Source organism: Crotalus tigris, unplaced genomic scaffold (assembly GCF_016545835.1).
Source record: "Crotalus tigris isolate CLP2741 ecotype Arizona unplaced genomic scaffold, ASM1654583v1 scf7180000023634.91079, whole genome shotgun sequence".
In the NCBI taxonomy this organism is placed as follows: domain Eukaryota; kingdom Metazoa; phylum Chordata; class Lepidosauria; order Squamata; family Viperidae; genus Crotalus; species Crotalus tigris.
In genome coordinates, this window is record NW_024100091.1 from 20,693 (window position 1) to 39,862 (window position 19,170).

General features: G+C 36.2%; 1 long non-coding RNA gene across 1 annotated transcript in view; it reads left to right on the top strand.

The window, feature by feature from the left end:
• The first annotated feature begins 403 nt into the window (after positions 1-403).
• The window catches only part of LOC120297538, a 42,105-nt gene continuing 23,338 nt past the window's right edge, over positions 404-19,170 (top strand). Inside the window, exons 1-3 of the long non-coding RNA XR_005553829.1 lie at positions 404-512; positions 10,563-10,732; positions 11,547-11,780. This is a non-coding gene — a long non-coding RNA (uncharacterized LOC120297538). The remainder of the gene's footprint in view (positions 513-10,562; positions 10,733-11,546; positions 11,781-19,170) is intronic.

The following is a 19,170-nucleotide window of genomic DNA, read 5'->3' on the forward strand; positions in this document are numbered from 1 at the left end:
CCCAAATAAGGAGTAAGTCAGGGGACAAAAGGTTAACCCTCCTGTCTTTCCCAAATCCATTGCCAGAGTTTTCCTCTAGAATGGAGATGCTGTCTTTTTTAAAAAAATTGTTGTTGCTAATTATGCAAGCTGTATTTCTTCTAGTGGGATCTACAGCAGAATCAACTGCAAGGATTTCAATAGAAGCCCCCAAAAATTTGCATATCATTCCAAGTATCTTTTGCACAGTTGTGTATCTAGATAGGCTTTTACCCCTAAAGTAAAATATGCTTTGAATTGGAAAATCCTACTCAGGTCAAACATTCCTCTGAATGTCGAGAGAAGTTAAAAAAGAAACTTGTATAGATTATTGGCATTTCACTGTGAATTTCCACACATTTTTAGTAACACCTCATTCATTTCTAGAAGTCAAATGTTTCGGGACATCTTTAGAACATTCGTGCTGTGAATATATTAGCCACTGATCTTCCTTCCTTGATTTTCTATATATTGCCATGACGGCTTCACCTCAGGTAAATATCCATCAGAGAAAATTTCTATTTCTTATGCTGTCTCAGTGTTACGCTGATGTTTAGTACCTAAGCCATTTACTGAATGTTAAAAGAGAATTGATATTTGGAGCCAGGCCTCATTTCTCCTTCCCTGAACAGCAGTCCATATAGCCAAAAGAGTAGATATGTGCCATTTACTGTACGCGTGGCTTTGAGGAAATCCATTTCTGATACACTGATCCAAACTTTTTAAAAGTTCACGCAGCAAGAGATACTTCTCATCCAAAATAAATGACATTATAAAGTCTTTTAATTTAATTTGGTATTTCTGGGTTTTCTACTGCAGATGGTTATTTTGCTGAAAAGAAGACACTGCCATTATATTATAAATCCCACTGATGGGACTGTGATCCTGAACCCATACTATTCCATTATCTGTAGTTTCAAAATGAAGGGAAGACTTTATTTTTCAAATATTTCAAAATTCAAACTTCCATATTTTTTCCTCATATTTTTTCTGCCCTTTTATTTCAAAAGGTTTATCTGATGAATTTGATACATGAAGGAAACATGTGGCTTGTGGTTTGCTTGCCTAGACATTAATTTCCACCACAGTGCTTAATGAATAATTATAATGTTATTTCTGTCACATACCTTTTTAAAAATGAAAACCTTACAATCGATATGGGAAGAAGAGTGAAATAACAAATCCATATAATGAAGAATATAATGAACAGAAAATATTCAGATTTTTTTTCAGTGAACTACAAGTGATGGTAATAATAAATACAAATTTTAGTGCTATATCTTGAAATCAAAATGGCATAGATATATTATATCATCTATGGGATTCTGAAATACGGCCAAAGATTTTCTAATGATTGCTAGTTCAATTATCCAACTGTTCAGTTGGAGGCCAGCCCACTAACCCATTTTAGAGGAGCTGAAGTCACAAATATCCTGGGCGGAAATGGCTTGCTTTATTGAAAGGTTCAGTTACTTGCTACTTTAATGTAACTCAACTGAAAGTAATGATGGAGTGGCCCAAAGGGGTCTTTTAATTTCTTTTCTTAGTGCCTCTCCCAATGAACAGCAGTAGTGCCACAAATTCACTTTCCTGCTTCCACACAGCTGGCTATCTTTAAATGTTCTCCCTTAGGGGAACTCAGCCTCGTGAGGCAGACACCCTATAATCATGTCCCAATATGCTACTCTAAAGATCGCAGAAGGAAGGCAAAAGTGTAAGTGGCTTGGCCAGATGACATGCCACTCCAGTTGTACAGTGCCAAGTGACAGCCACATCAAGTAGTAAGAGTAAAAGAAGCTGGAGAAGTACCAGGGCCTGAAGAAGGAACTGGAGAGGATGTGGAAAATTAAGGCCAAAGTGATCTCAGTAGTGGAAGAAACACTTGAGGCTGTGACACCTAAGCTGGGACAGTAGCTCCAACAGTTTCCAAGAAAAACAGCAGAGTTCCCTATCCAGAATGTAGCATGCTAGGAATAGCTAAGATGCTGTGCAAAACCTATGAAGTCCCAGTCCTCTGGTAAAGGACCCAAGATTGAGGAAGACAGATACCACCCATAGGGATAACACTATATATAGGTTACTCTTATTAATGCTTTTAAATCTTCTTTTGAAAGGTTCACTTTTGCATAGACATGAACCTCTAAATGTTCCTATTATTTTTTTTCAAGCAAAATGTGGCGTTCTCTGGGATGGCTACATTTTGTATTATTTTGTACTACTTTTGCTCAAAATTATTCTATCAAAAACCTATTGAAAAAATTTTCATGGGATGTTGAACTTTAGTTTGCATAGGTCACAACATCCTGTGGAAATGTTGATTTAGTGACATTCAAAGGGGAAATAAACAGCTTTGCTCTGAGCAGAATAAATATTTCACAGAATGTTATTGAGTCTGAGTGTAAAAAATGCAAAACAATTACAGATGGTGGATTCAGATCAGTGGTTAAGTGGAGCAATTACTGAAGGAGCTTTTTGAGACTAAGTCACTGTATGATGAGAAAGCAACACATGATCCAATAATAATAATAATCCCCAATGAGACACTACTTTGACAACTTGTGGGGCATGTGTACTCTGAGGAAGATGAGAGTTATGCCAGTGGTTCAAACATACCGGACACATGTCTTCAGAGCTACCAGATGAAGAGTGACTCTCCAATAAACAATATGGTGAGATGTAATTTACAGAAGCCCATACTGGATTAGTCATTGCCTGAGTCAACAAAGACCTCACTAGAGGATAGAATTCCTCATCATCTGGTGATTAATGGGCTTACAGGACTTAGGATGGTTGCTTGAGCATCCAGGGATAGCAGCTGCAGGACTACTGGAAGTAAAGGTGTTTACCAATTGCAAACTGAAAACAAAGAAATAATGATCTGTTATTACAAATCAAGTGCAACAAAAAAAGAATATCTGAAAAGAGTGCAGCAGTTCTGGGAAGAACAACATCCAGAATGAGAAGCAATAGAACAGAGGCTAGCAGATCAACATCAATTTACAATACAAAATAAAATATTCATGGAAACAGAATTGGAAGAAATCAAACACTTACCAGAAGTAGCTCAGACTCTAGAGGCAAACCAGGGGGAGTCAGCAGTAGTGGAGGAGCAGGGCTATTGAATCATTTTCATTCCCAAACCAGGCACCCCTTTTTCTTTCTTATCTCAGAAAGAACAAAGCCATTTAACTAAAAAAGAATAATAGAAACGAAAAATAATTGAGCATCTAGAAGAAAACAAGAACAACAGAATAAATGTTGCTTGCATTGAAGCATGTGACAACCCCCCCTAACAGAATTATTAAAAGATGCCAGTACTGTAATAGCAAATATAAGCACCATCTCACTGCAAGAAATAAACCAACTAATGTACAGCATGTGGTTATAACTGAATAACTGAGATACTAAATCAACAAAGAAGAAAAATAAAGCCAAACAATGCACCACCAAAATGGAAGATTAGGTAGGGAAATAAGATCTGCATGGTAAAATCAGATCCAAGCAAGCTAGAACAGATGAAAGAAAAGAAATTGAAGAACAAGGAGAGCAAAGAATACCTAATCAAGAAATGTCACCTAGAAATAAGGAAGATTAAGAAAGCACCGGAAGCACTAAAGCAACAAATAACAGTTATAGCCAAGAAGATTAGGAGATATGAACCTCAAATTGCATACTATGGGTGGAATCTCCAATTTCAGTTGAATCAGTTTTTCCACCAATCAATTTTTCTACCAATCTACCAATTGTGGAGACAGTTCAGTGAACTAATGAACCAATACTTGACAAACAAAAAACAGTGCGGTTCTGGGTGCAGATTTGGGACAATCAAAAGAAATACAACAAGAATCTAATTTGGTTAAAGAAAGTGAATAAGAATGAAAAAAGCTGAAATGAAATAATAGCAGAAATGGTGGAGAAAAGGTCAAGGAAGATAAAAATTTGGTCAGCATCAGGTGAAGATGAATTGCATAATTTTTGGTTGAAACATTTGATTGGTCTACACCCACTCATTGCCAAACAGTTTAACAATATAGGACATGGGTGTCAAACTCGTGATGTCATGTGATGTGTCGTGATGTATCATGACTTTTTCCCCATTGCCAGCAATGGGGTGGGCACGGGTTTGGTATGACGCATCTGGCCCATGGGCCGGCAATTTGAAACCCCTGATATAGGGCAAGACTAATTGAAATTAGTTGAAATTGAAGATTAGTTAACACCTGGGAAAATCTACCTGATAATGAAAGATCCAGCGAAAGAGTTAGCACCGGGCAACTAGAGGCCAATTACTGGATAACCAACATCTTTGAAATGGCTAACTGAAGTCAAGAAGAAGGTTAGAAGTGAATGCATCTTGAGAGTAAAATAGATCTTAAAGTCCAAATACAATGGAGGCAATGCCATCAAGTCAATGAATACCTTGGCAATTCCAATCAATAACTACATAGCTGGATAGTGGACTGGACTAAAGCAGAACTAGAAGTCCAGGACAGGAAGACCAGAAAAATAATGACAATGCATCATACTCTTGGTCTACAAAGCAATGTTGACAGATTCTACTTACCAAGGAAAATAGGTTGATGTGACACTGACAAAATCACTTGCAATAGGCAGCTTTATTTGGAACAACTTACTTTCTGTGATGATACATTTAATGCCATCAAACAACATAGGTGGATAGAAGTGCTCATGGTTGAAATCCCTATAAGCTCATAAAGAAATCGGTTCTCTTTTTATTTTGCCTAATAGACAACTAATAGTAGTTTCCAAGGTAGCTGTTTAGCAGTAAGAAATGAAAGATTAACTTGAGAAAAGAAATGGTGTGTGATGGAACCCGTAACCAATGTTTTGATACACCTTGCTAATCTTAAAAATCTGGGTTATTTAATGATGAACTCAAAGGGTTTTGCAAATGGTCTGTGAAAAGCTTTTGAAAGAATGTTTAGCAACACTTGTTATTGAGAATAGCACCTGTATTCAAAACATTAAAGCACCTGCATTTGTTCTAAAGTTTGCACATGTACTTTTGCTAGTCTTGTGTGTGTGTATATCTGTACACAATCACTTTTGATTGGCTGTAGTTTCAGTGAAAGTGTTGTCTATGGATAAACATGAATGTATAGATAACCAGGGACAGCTTTCATAATAGCTAAACAAGCCTTGTGAAGGTCATGAGTGCTTGAAACATTCAAAAAGAGATGCCTCAAAAGTCCTGAGGTCTATTGTCAATAACTCTTTTGAATGCTTTGCACAGCCCTCTTTGCAACCTGTTCAGCTGAACATGATTCAAAACTACACATTGGCCAAATTTTCTGAACGTTAAAAATCTTCTGCCAAACAGCTTTATAATTTTTGGATAAATTTTGTCTGCCATACATAAATTATTATTTTTCTATATGAAATTTTGTAAACATTTTTTTTGTAATAAAGTATTTTTTGTGGGCTAGGCAGGATTTCAGATTAGATGTGCTTCTACCATCCAAAATGAAATGCGAGTAAAACAAAAATTATTGTGTTACATCCTGATCATCTCTTTTCCTTCCAGTTTATGACATTTAAGTTTTTAGACTGCTAGTTATTGATCTCCCCAGTTGTAAAGAACTTAGAAGTCATAGTGGAATAAAAATAAATTTCACATACAAAAAAAAATTACCCTTGTTAAAATCTGCTACTTCTATTTAGCAAATGTTGCAGAAGCCACTGATTCTCACTACTGTAAGTATAGCCAAACCCTTGATTCACTCCTGGATGTGTTCTGCTTGGATTACTGTAGCAGCCAAGTTACATGAGACCTAACTCAGCCCTTTGATTTTTGTAACATATACTGCTGTTGGTGTTATTCTAGATTTATTTAGAATTTATTTATTTAGAAGCCAGTATAGATTGATGGAGTTGATGGCTCACATCAGGCCAAGGTTATTTGATACTAGTGTTTACTTTGATGAATGAAAAGTAAGTCCTCCAATGTTATAAAGTGCCAAAAGATGGTAATACTGATGCATTAATAGTTCTGATGTGTTCCTTAGCATATGTTCTTTAACTTGGAAAGTTGTAAGAAAAGATTGAGTTGCTATTGTCCATGAAATGGAAACCTGCAGTGAATCATTAGTGCACTTTAAGCAATGCCCCATAATTGAAGTTTTGATTGCCAAAGGTGTTCCCCTTTTTGAAATTTATTGACAAATGTAGGTTGGTTTGGGTGATAACTGTGTAGACGCAATTACTGTGCATTGCTGGTCTGAAAAATGTAAAGATGAACTGGGAAGAACTGATGGGTATGATCAAGAAAGAAGTAAATGACTTGTGACAACTAACAAGTTTCACACAAGAAATGTTGAACTGATAATGGACAATTGACAGATCACCTAAAAGAAACTTGCTGTCAAGCTGAACATTTCACAGCAACATATGGGTCACATGATTGATACTCTTAAATAATGGAAGATTTGTGGAAGATGGCTCCTTGCACGCTGATGGCAGAGCAGAAAGTTTCAAGAACTGAAAATTGCCAGCAATTGTTTTTTCACCCTATGAGAATATAAGTGAGGAATTTCTTTACAACATATCGACAGTTGAAGAAACATGGATTCATCCTTATTCAGAAATAAAACATCAGTCCATGGAATAGCATCACAAACCTTTGCATGTGGGCAGAGGGAGATTTCAAAACCCAGGCTTCAGCAGGAAAACTCTTGATTACAATTTATGGATTCATATGGATTCATATGGATTTCCTTAAACTTGGCATTACTATCAGCTCAGAGTGCTGTATTGCAATATCCAAAATTTGGCACAATGATTAAGCAGTGTTCAGAAGCAGAGGAAAGAAATTTTGCTTCAACATGTCAAGCCACCAAGAGACAATTGCAAAATTGGATCTCATCAATTTACCCCATCCTCATATAGTCCACAGAACCTCTACTTTTCCCACAAATTGAAGGAATATCTTTGTAGACATCTGTTTGAAGTGGGAATAATTGTTATTTCCTGGGGGAAGAGACAATATATTGAAGCTGTTTTATTGTTGGCAAAAGTTTGTAGCAAATGGTGATTACATGGCAATGTGGGAGAAAAAGCTAATTTTCCTGTTTCACTTATTAAACTATCACTATTAAAAATAAACAGATAGGCACATTACTATTAATTTAGGTCTCATAAAGTAGTTACACTTTAGAGCTTTTCTTCTCACTTGGCTCTACTACTTACATTAGGTTCCCATCAATTTTATGCTTGGAATTGGAGTTCTTAAAGTAAAACCTTGGTGAAGTTTCTTTAAAATAAATTAATTTCTTACTTCTTACTTTGAATACATAGAAGTTAATACTATTCTACTTTATGGATCATTTAGTTTAGAGGCACCTTGTTTAATATGATGCTACAGTTATTGTGATACATTATTGTATTGATTGCTTTGTTCAATGTACTGCAATTACAAGTTCATAAAAAATAAAACTCCTTTCAAGTACTATTTTCACAAATATTTTTCCTGTGCATACCATCTCCAAATATACAAGTTACCATTTATTAATGGAGAACTATATCAAGACGTATGGAAATACACAATTTATGAAATGTAATTACGTTTCAGTTCACATACTGGGCAATTTATATGCCATGTTTTTTTAATAAGTTTTGGAATCAGTATTCCTTTCAGGATCAATTGATGGAAAATAATAATGGAAGAGGAAAATTACCTTCACATTTTGCAAAGACATGGAACTCATACAGAAATAGTTTAAAGTTGCATATATGCTCTAGCTACCACAGCTATCCTCACAAAAGTAACACCCTGTGACAATTAATTTGTGGTCAGTATGATTGAAACTTGATGCTTAGGGAGTGGTTCAGCCATTTCCAGTTTGGGTGCCCTCCAAAACTTCCAGAATTCTTAGCAATTGATGTGTTGGCTGGGAAATTCTGAAAGTTGAAAGTTCTCAAGCTTTAATATCAGTCAGGCTGTGAAGAGAAGCTACTGCTACTCTTCTGTTAAATATTTCACAACAGTTCAGATGCCACAAGGTATCTGAAATTATTGGTCAATCTGGGCAACTGAGAATATCAGGTTACCACAAATTTGAGCCAGGTTTGTATAGTGCTTAAGGCATCAGACTAGAAATCAGTAAACGGTGAGTTCTAGTCCGACCTTAGGCACAAAACCAGCTGCATGACCTTGGGCCAGTCATTCTTTCTGAGCACTAGGAAGGAGGCAATGGCAAACCACTTCTGGAAAATCTTGCCAAGAAAAGTGCATGGACTAGACCAGGTAGTCACCAGGAATCAAATCTGATTTGAAGACATGCCACAGACACAAAAATTAGAGTATAAAACCATTCACCACAAACCACCCAAAGTCTATTCTATCACATTTCTATTTGAAAGCTGTATTTCTATAGTTCCTTAAAAAACAAATGAATACACACAGGCCTTCGGATAATAGGATAACTATAAAACTGGCATGCCTGTTTTACCATGATAGTGAAATTCATTTTTCTTTTCTTTCCAACTCCACTTTCCAATGTGGGGTCAGGGTTCTGTCCCTCTGTCCATCACCAGGATAACATTCTGAAAACTATAAAGAACTGGGCCAAATTTGTTATGGAAGGGGAAGTCCTCTTCTATTCTAAGCCCCCTCCCTCTTGGCCATATAATATAGAGCAGTGTTTATGCAGATACCCTGTGCTTTCCAGTGCCCACATCTTCACAAACATACATAAATGCAATATGAGGGTTGAACAGAAACATATGTAGCACATCTGCACCTACCCTGCAAAGACTCTCTCCTCCTTTTGTCTTTGTCTCTCTCACATATACCAATACAGAAGCCTTTGATGGCCACAGCTTAAGGAAGGAATTGGAAAGAATGCCAAAACCATTCTCTGCATGTTTTCCCCAGCTTGTTTAAAATCAGGGAGCATTTGGACGTGATGAATTTCTTCTTTCACATTTATTGTTTGGCTAATGGATAAAGCAGCATAAGACCTCTGAGCTAGAATTTTTAATAGCCTTGCCATATATTTGCATTAAATCTTTTCTAAGTTACCATAGCTGTCAGAGATTTTTTAGATGCACCATGTAGTGATACTGAATCCGTACTATTTATGTAAACAGCTCACAAGAAGTAGAAACATGCAAAGCAAATCATTAGAAGCTTACTTTAGGCTATACAACATTAATGTTATTCATCACAATGTGATATGCAGTGTCAACAAATGGAGATATTCAGGTCACTAAGCACAGAAGCTCTTGTAAATCCACTTGCTGTGACAACAGTTGGCACAAAGCACTCATTTTGTGCTATTTATTATTGATCAATTTAAGGCTCCTTATGTGTCTCTGGGCAAGGTAGAGCAGGAGGGAAAGTTTAAATCCTTTCTGCACGTCATTCTCCTTCTCCATCATTAGGGCAATGTTTTTCCTCACTCTCTCCTACTTCTTCAGTATAGTCATGACACAGTATATCTCTCAAGCAGAACATATGTTAAGAATTTGAGTATTTATTTCTTCAGAATGGAACATCAGCAATATATTATCTTCTCTTCTTCTGATTTGGACCTTTCTCCACAAAGAAGTAGAGCACTTTGTTTATCCATTCAGAATTGATTTTGTTTTTTGTCTGGGGAGTTGGTCCATTTTGAGATGATTAGATTAAGGTGTTTTTGGTGGTAACTCCAGCTTTTATGAAACTAACCTCACTGGAAGATCTTGCTGTTCCCTCCTAGACAGTGGTGGGATTCAAATATGTGAACAACCAGTTCTCTGTGTGGATGCTGCTTCCGGAAGTCCGTTCTGGGCCTGGGCAACAAAAAATTAGCTACCGATTCTGCCGAACTGGTGCAAACCAACTGAATCCCACCACTGCTCCTAGAGTGTTTCAAATATGTTAAAGCTTATTTTATACTCAAACATTTCACAAAAAAAAATATAGGGAATGTTTATGGATGATGTGTGACATGATGTTTCAGTTATTAATGTTGTTTGGATCTTTTAGTTGTTAAGTTACATGGTCTGTCTTCTGTTTATGAGAGTGAATAGAATAGAAATAGGATAGACAAAAATAATAAACAAATAAGCAAATAAAATCTCCCAGTCTTTGATTATGCATTCAAAATGGAGTAATATCAATTTATCCAGTCAATCTATAAATAAAAAGTTGATTACACTAGTTGGACTCAGGATAAGACTGGAAAGAAAATGGGGGCTGTTCAGTTATTAGGTTTCTCTGGAGCTATTAGAATGTAATATTTTGGGGACACTTAAGCAGATTTCTCCTTAGAAATTAATGGTATTAATTTATTAATCATTAATATTAATGATACCAGGACAGAGAATGTACTACGTTAGCATTATGAGTGCTGCTAGATAGGAATACATACTTTTTAAAATGTGTTATGTCTTCCAGACACAAAGAAATACATGTAATAAAAGGTCCTGAGTTATAAAGGAATAATAGCAAGATTCTGAGCAAGAATCAGATTTGCAGAAACAAGCTCTTGATTTTTTTGCTTTCCAAAGATACTTGACATCTGGCTATTTTCCATTTATAGGAATTCAGACCATAGTGGCAACATATTTTTTATGTGCAACACCCCTCATATCCTTCTCCCCCCCAAAAAAATACAAAGTTTGGAAAGAAAATAAGAACAGCCTGAACGCTCAGAAAAATGGCAACAACCTCTGGGCTTTGGAAGAATGACATATAGGACTAATGTTCAAAGTAAGTTTAAGCTTAAGATGCTTTACTACTTTTGTACTTTTTAATGGTGTTGGTATTTGTTATGGTGTTATATATTTATTAATTGAACAGCTAATTAGCATTATCTTTCAACAGGAGATTCTTGTAAAAAGAAACTATTATGTCATGAAATTCATTTCTCTGTAAAAACAATTGACTTGAAATGATGGTAAAGATGGCCCACATGCTTGAATTAGTGCACATATACATTCTTTGCAGACTTCTTGTTTTATTATACATTGATTTGTCCTTGTCTGTTGATTTTTTTTTTGTATAATGTGGAAAAGGATGAGTTTTTTCAACATAAGTTTTATCTTCCTGAACAAATTTGAAGTGATGACTCACCATATGCAAAATGTTAGTGTAGCCAAAGCATGGTAGTTTTGGAAACATGGAATATATTTTATATCCCTAATTCAAATCTGTTTCAAAGCATTTTAATCCTCAAGCATTACAATCCCCTATGAATTTAGGCTGCTTTGGTTGTGTGTCCTTTGGATTGAAGATAAATTAATATTAATTGTGAAAATAATCTGGACTAGAAAAATTGAATATGATGAGTCTCTCTTGCCATAAATAATATATAAAATTTCAGCAGATGTTTGATTTTTATCTAATAGTGAAAAAGTGATATCAAATGAAAGCTTTGAACATAGAATGATTGGAACAAAAAAATCATGTGTTACTTATATGACCGAATTTTAAAATATTTAGTTATATTAATGTAAGGCAGTATTTGAATACCACTGTTTTGGTTGCCTCATGAAATCCCATCCCTACATTTTTTTTTTTGCAGATTCACATGCGACTATCAGTGGTGCCTAATAGACAAATGTCATTAGGAGCCATAAATATGCTGTTTTAATTACTTCAGCTGAAAAGATTGCTGTATGTGATCTTAAATCACAACATGGTTATCAGGAAGATGTAATTAAGAACAATTCCATTAACAGGAAAGGCGAATTGTTCCACAAAATGAATATGTTAGAAGGAACATGACAAATTGAGCCTGCATGTAAAGGAAACTGTGGTAAGTATAGAAATCTTCTGTGCCAGCTTTCTGCAACCTGGAGCCTTCCAGTTCTGTTGTATGTGAAATACTCCACAATTCCCAATCAACATGGTCATATTGGATAATTTTTGAAATCTAAGTTGAAGAAAGCTGATATACAGTATATTAACTGTGTAATGGTCTGTGAGAATGTTCTTGAGAGACAGGAGGAAGAGGAGGAGTGGCAGATTAGGCAATGGTCAAATAAAAGGCAGATTAGCCCACAGAAGGAATGTGGGCATGGCAAACTTCTCAGAAGAGACCCTGTAGTTTCTTGGACTATAAAGGTAAGGAAGAAAGATATATTTTCTGACTTGCAAGATTCTATTATTTTAATTGAAGAATAAAGGTAATGTTATCACTCAGGGTTGGTGGTACTTGTCGGGACTGCATCAATAGTGACTTGTTCTGCCTCACTGCTTCTGTAGCCAAAATGGCACAATCTTTATCAGCATGCTGAGAGAAATCAAAACTGGCCAAGGTACAAAAAATATTGGTGGGGTAGGGTAGGATCAAAGGCTATCTCTTCTCACACAGGGCAATGAAAAACTAGCCTGTTTTTCTTGATGGAACACATGGCAGGAATAGTAAACTATCTGAGTAATTATTCTGTGATTGCTTGGCTGGAATCCTGAACAGAATTAAACTATACTGTAATACTAAAATATTTGAAATAAGATTGCTGCTGGTATGGATTGGAACAATTTCCTGTGTTCTAAGTACAGGTTTCTAAATAATATCTAGTTTCTAGACATAATGTCTATAAATGCCACACATTAAATATTACACATGCAAAAATGCAAGGAAGTATGTATGGCCTCAAAAAGGAGTGATGCAATTTAATGTGGTCTCTATTCAAAATAATTGATGGCTTAGTGCAATGATTTTGATATATCTAATAATCATCAGTCAATTTGAAAAATTATTCCATTCAGTTTGCAGTAATGAAATTCAGTCCTACAAATGCTCTGTGGAATACCCAACATCACATCTATTACTTTGTACCCAGCATAGTTTTATCACAGCCAGTTTGATCTAGTGGTTAAGGCATCAGCTAGAAAGCAGGAGATTGCGAGCTTGTTTTTTTTTTTTTTTGTAACTGCTTGCAAACGTCTACCAATTGGACTAGCACTGATGATGTTTGCAAGACAACAAGCAAGCTCAGAGACCATCGGTACCCCACTACCAACTGAGGCTGCAATGGTTCAAATTTTGGAAAAGGAATGCACAACAGAATACAATTAGCAAAAGTTTATTGATTGGTTTTTGTACTCATAGAAAAGAATTGCTTTCCCAATCAGTTGCAAGCCTCAGGGGAGGTCAGCCCTGGTGAATCTATCCATGATGGGCTGCCATTATTGGGATCTTCAATTTCTCTCCCATCCTGTCCTGCCCCTGGGATTGCTTAGATTGCTTTTGGGGAAAATAAATCAGAAAATTGCTGCACAATTTAATCATTTGTAAGGAATGGTTATATATTAGTGACATTTAATTATATTATCCAGTGACTATAGGTCAGGGCTGTCAAACTCGCAATGTCACGTGACGTGTTGCGATGTATCATGACTTTTTTGCCATTGCCGGCAATGGGGTGAGTATGGTTTCACTATGATGCAACCGGCCCATGGGCCAGCAGTTTAACACCCCTGCTGTAGGTGCCTAATTAAGGCAAAAGTGGGAAATAATTACCCAATTGGGACAAAGTTCCTTATCACTAGTTTTCCTCAAAGCAAAGAATTAGTGTGCAGCCCTGAGAAGAAGACAGGAAGATGCCATTTTGACTAAGCAAAGATTTAGTGTGCTGGTCAAAAGTGCAGCTCATGCACAATTTACAAACCTATCCAAATATAAGAAAGTCTGGCCTGTGAAATCTTACTGTGAAATGAGTCAAGAAACACTTTTCCCTCTCAGGAAAAACTCACCACTTCTTGTACTTGGCAGTGTGACTGAATTTTCCTTCAGATTAGATTACCTCTTCCAACAAGCAATTTTCACTTTCTCCCGGTGCCTTTTACCCCATCTGGCTTTATATATCTAAGAGGTGCTTCTGGCAGTTTGCTGTCTTCTCTATGGTATATCAAAGTGCCATTTAGTAAATTCTTAGCAGAGCTGTATAAACTGGCAAATCTTCTGCAGCTCAGGGACTTGGATTTAGGGTTTTGTCTAATGAGCCTTCAATGAGTCTGTCAAAAAGAAGCCTCTACACAGCAAATATTATATTTAGAGGTTGGTTTACTACACTCGTCTCCTCTGTTGAGTATGGTGCCTATTGCATTTCTTTTTAACTAGTCAGCTAAATAGCTTATGTCGACAAAAATCAATGTTAGCCTTATAGCTACATTCCTTAGTACCACTACAGGCTATGTAAAGTGCCCTTCAAATAATACTCCATTGCCTTAGTACCGTAATTTGCAGCGTATAAAACAACTTTCTAAACCATGCAAATCTTCTCCGAAGTCGGGGTTGTCTTATATGCCCAGTCGTCTTATACGCCGGAAAATACCATATTTTCCGGCGTATAAGATGACTGTCTAACCATGCAAATCTTCTCCGAAGTCGGGGGTTGTCTTATACGTCCAGTCGTCTTATACGCCAGAAAATATGGTACATAGTTTATTAAAGAATGAAGTTAGCCAATTCATAAATGTGCATTGCAATCTGAAGTGTGCATTTATTGATATGATTGCTCTACTTAAGAAGCTTTGAAACCCAGAAGCTAAACTGCTGGGAAAATAACTTGCTGCACTTAATGAGAGATTTTTAAAAGTCCTACTACACATCTTGCCACTGGTTTATATTTTCAGACTAATTTGGATTTCTTGAACTTTCTATGATAGCTAGAGAGACAGAATTCATGCTTTGAATTCCTAACTGGGCATAATATACAATTGTGAAAAAGTGCTCAGAATAAAGACTTGTCTCATTCAGCATGTTATCTACTGCAGTGGTGATCCTCCTGGTATATCAATAATTTGGCCACAAGAGAATTAATGTCTCTAGCTCATGTTTCTCAGGACTCTACAAGTGCTACATTCATTGATATCATTCATAGCAGCATTATGCTAGCAGCCACTGATAGCTATATCAGCTAAATATTAGCCTATTTTAAACTATTCAAAGCTGGTGACATCATCTTCATACCTTGTGATAGTGGCTTCATTGTTTAAATAAGCAGTGAGAATTTCTTTTTGTCTGTTTCAAATTGCTCCCCATTCAGTTCTGTTCATCCTATGTTCTGCTATTATAATAATGGAAGAAAAAAATCTTTTCCATGCACCTCTTCTGTACCAAATACTATATCACATGCTAAAAACTAAACTAAAAAGCCATATGCACTATTGTGTGAGAATAAAATGATATGTTTGTGACTGTCAAAGTATTCTTAGAGTCTTAGAGGACTGTTTACTTAGAGTAACAGCCTTAGAACAGTTTTTGTTCACTCAAATAGCTGCAAAACCTGCCATAGAAATGAGGGTGAATGAGTTGGAGTTTACTTTGTTAATTGTTCAATTTATTTTTAATTCTAAAGATCCAGAGAACAGTTAACTGGGCACTATAATAAGGATAAAAAGTACCTGAACATGAGGATACCTGTAAGGGGTGCTTTATTCCCCCTCCCTTTTTAAATATTTCACATGTCGTGGTGCTTCAGAACAGCTGGAGCATTATATCTCTCCTACAATACTTGATGGAATTATTATATAATCATGCGGTGGCATCATGATGTGAAATCAGCATTTCTGTAAAAAACTCAATTGTGCTGTGAGCTCTGCTATTATACATAGTGACATACTGTAATTCAAGGTCCTACGGTTCCCTTGCCCCTCAAAATCTCCATGGACATTTAAGAGATCTGGTTAAAATGCTAGCTGAACTTTAATAGTAGTTAATGTTTGTGCCACCATGGGTCTGCCAGGAGTGAAAATGAAGGTTAAATGTATATATGCAATAAACATTGTAGAATAACATTTAGTAGAAACATCCTGCTGTTTCATTGCCAGATTCTTGTAATGGTATATGGGAATGACTTTAGGAGACAGGGGAAAAGCACAGCCGTGGAAATTATTGAACAACAGACAGCTTAGCCCACAAAAGGAATGTGAGCATGGCACCCCTGTTTCTTGAGTTGTAAAGGTACAGGGGAGAAATGTACTTTCAGACTTGCAAAATTCTCTTAATATAACGTCATGTTAAAGTAGAATTAGTCCATCTGATCATGCTTTCTGTGTGAATTATCTTGCAAGGCTGACAATTTCATGCACAATTTAGAATATTCATTGTTAAGTAGTTTTTAAAATTAGAACAGTACTTGCTCAGTACAGATTTAATCAATATGTAGGGCCAACCTATGTAAGTTTTTAGAACTGAGCTTTCTACATTCTGAACTGCAAAACTATTCAACATCAATATTATGAGATAATAGTTTGCTGGTATCAAAACAGCAAGGCAAAAAGTATATATACTAAGAGAGTATTTACTTATTTACAATGACTCTTTAGCTTTTATTTTGGTGAAATCTTTCAAATTTTGCTGAACAAATATTTGAATACTTTTGAACTGAAGGTTTTTAAAGTTCTACCCTGGAGAATATTGTACACACATCAACAACAGCTAAAAAAAAAAAAAGCCATGGGAGATGTAGAAAACTCTCAGAGAAGGTTTCTCATATGTAAGTAGGGCTTTTTTTTGTCATAGAACACACAGAACGGCATTCCAGCACTTTTTTTTGAATGGAAGAACCAGTTTTTTCTAAGCTGCCAGTGTGAGTACAGGTATGGCTGCAGAGTGATTTTGTGGACCCCAGTAGCCCTATCTGTGCTCCAGAGGCTGGGGGACCGCAAAATGATTCTGCGTCCATAGATCTGGGCTCCGGAGGTCTTTTCCAGGCCTCCAGAGCTCAGATTGGGCCATGGGGGACGCAAAATCGCTCCACAGCCTTAGATCTGGGTGGCAAAGGTCTTTTCCAGGTCTCCAGAGCCTGGATCGGGCTGTGGGGGGCTATGGACATGTCCTCTGGTCTCCGATTGGAGCAGCAGCAGGAACCGTGGCAGAGAGGAAACAGACCTTTTCCAGGTGAATGATCTGTGCCTTGGAAGCTCCCTAAAGCGGTTTCTTCTATCCCCCCCCCCCGGCTCTGTAAAGGGCTTTCGACTGGAGCTGGAGCTGTGCGTGAGTTCCGGCACCTTTTTTTTATATAAAAAAAGCACTGTAACAGAAAAGCGTGTTATAGTTAAATAAATGAGACATATTGCATCGTCAAGAAATGGTTGCTATCTTTTTGGTGCTACTATAATGGAGATTCAACCTTTTTCCCATGTCAAATATTTCTTCAAGGTTTAGAAATTCTGTGATTTTTGCAAATCCAAAGACACATCCTTGCCCAGGTCCTTTTTCATCTCTTGGTCGATCCTCTGTATTTCCTCTCCGTCATTTCTTTCTGTCTTACTACTTTATTTTCCACTATTACTATATTGACTATAGTTTTCATCCCCTCTTCATCCTTTCTATCCAAAATCCTTCCACATTGTTGCCTGCCACATCTTTCACTTTACAAACTTCTTCAAAAAATACATTTAAAAATGCACAAACTATTGCTGTCAGTTTATTTATATGTTTCTCTCCCAGGTCTTCAAAAATATTTTAAAACATCTCAAGCCTCATATTTTTATCTGTCATTTTGTAAATTTCACTTTTCATTTTCCTGCCTGGAATTTTAGTTCCCTTTAGTGTCCCATTTCTATACCCATAAAGTCTCAAGTTTCTTTGTTGTTTTATTCTCATCTTTCAACCAATGATCTCTTTCCTAATAAACAAAACAATTTGTGTTCCCATGAACATGTTTTGTTTTTTCAGTTTTCAAAAATCTTTTAAAAAGTTCTAAAATTATCTGGTCTCTTAATCCATTTAAATCTTTCTTAGATTAAATTATTTTTAAACTTTTTGCCATTTGCCATATTTTTTAGATTATTTAAAATGTTTGTAGTTTTTCTTCTGTTTTGAAATGAAGTTTTACTCATGATTTGATAGTTTTCCAAATGTTGTTTGGAAAGGCCGCTCTTAAATAATTGTAAAATAATTGTAAATCCTAAAATGATTAGAAAGTGAGTGGACAAATCCAATGTCCTTAAGAGCTCCATCATGGTTGAGAGCTTCATGTCTTCCTTTGTCTTCCAAGTCTCAAACCTACTACGTAACTCCTGGTCTCTTCATGAGGCGGAGCCATCCAGAGCACAAGTGAGCAATCTGTCATCTTTTCCTTATCTGGAGAGATTCTGTTAGACTGAACTTGCTGCTGCTCAGTTGGTCATCACTGCACTATCTTTATTCTTTCAGAGAAGTCTAGTTTACCATTTTCCTCATCTGAAAGTCTGAACCAGCTGTTGTTGAATGATTAAAACTCATTTTTATTCTATCCATGTCCATTTTTTTGAAGTTTAGTTTTGAGATATCTGGCTTGGAAAATCGTGCACTCTTTCACTATGTGAAAGGTGGGGTCAGTGCATGGAAGTCAAGAAAAAGGGTGGTGGACATAATCCTGTTCTCTCCCAGCCACACTCCTGTGATTTTGGCTAAAACACTGGACTAGAGGACTGATGGTCTTAACTATTCAACTTGGCTGCTAGTTATGAAATGAACATGCCAGAACTGAATAACTTTCTGTAACTGAATGATGTCCTAAATGATGAAGAGTCTACCTTTGAAAGTTGGAGGACTAAAGTATTTTGATTGTCATATTCTATTAATTAAACAGCTTTATTATTCTCCCCTCTTTTTTAATACATGTAAAGAACAGGAGGATTTTTTTTTCACCCTTTGAAACTGCATTCTTTTATTCTGGCAAATATTAAAGTACATCTATTTTAAGTCAGCAGAATTAGCTTGATGGATTTTGTATTTCTTTGCCAATATTGCTTGTTTTTATCAGAGTTAGCTCACATCCCTTACTAATCCATCATTTAAGTCTCTTGTGAATAATCTTCTCTGCGTTATCTGAGTTCTAACCATATGAAGCAAACCAATGCAATTATTATTATGTGTGAAAGTATCTGAAAAGAAAAATGAGGACTTTGTGCTATCATGGTTATATGACAGAAATCTGAAGGTAAAGAAGCAGATACTTGCCAGTGATATATTATAGTTTAATATTGTGTCATAATTTTAACATTTAGGCTAACTTTGAGACAGTTACTGAATTAAAAAGTAGCTCACAAATATTGATCACAATATAAACAAAATAAACAATTCTGTGGAGCCAATTTATCCCATCAATAGAATTAAGTAGTCACCAAGGCATCAGTGATATTATAAAAATGATTTATGAGGTAAAACCATCCACTGCCAATGTATGGTAACAGAGGGGAAAGAAGCT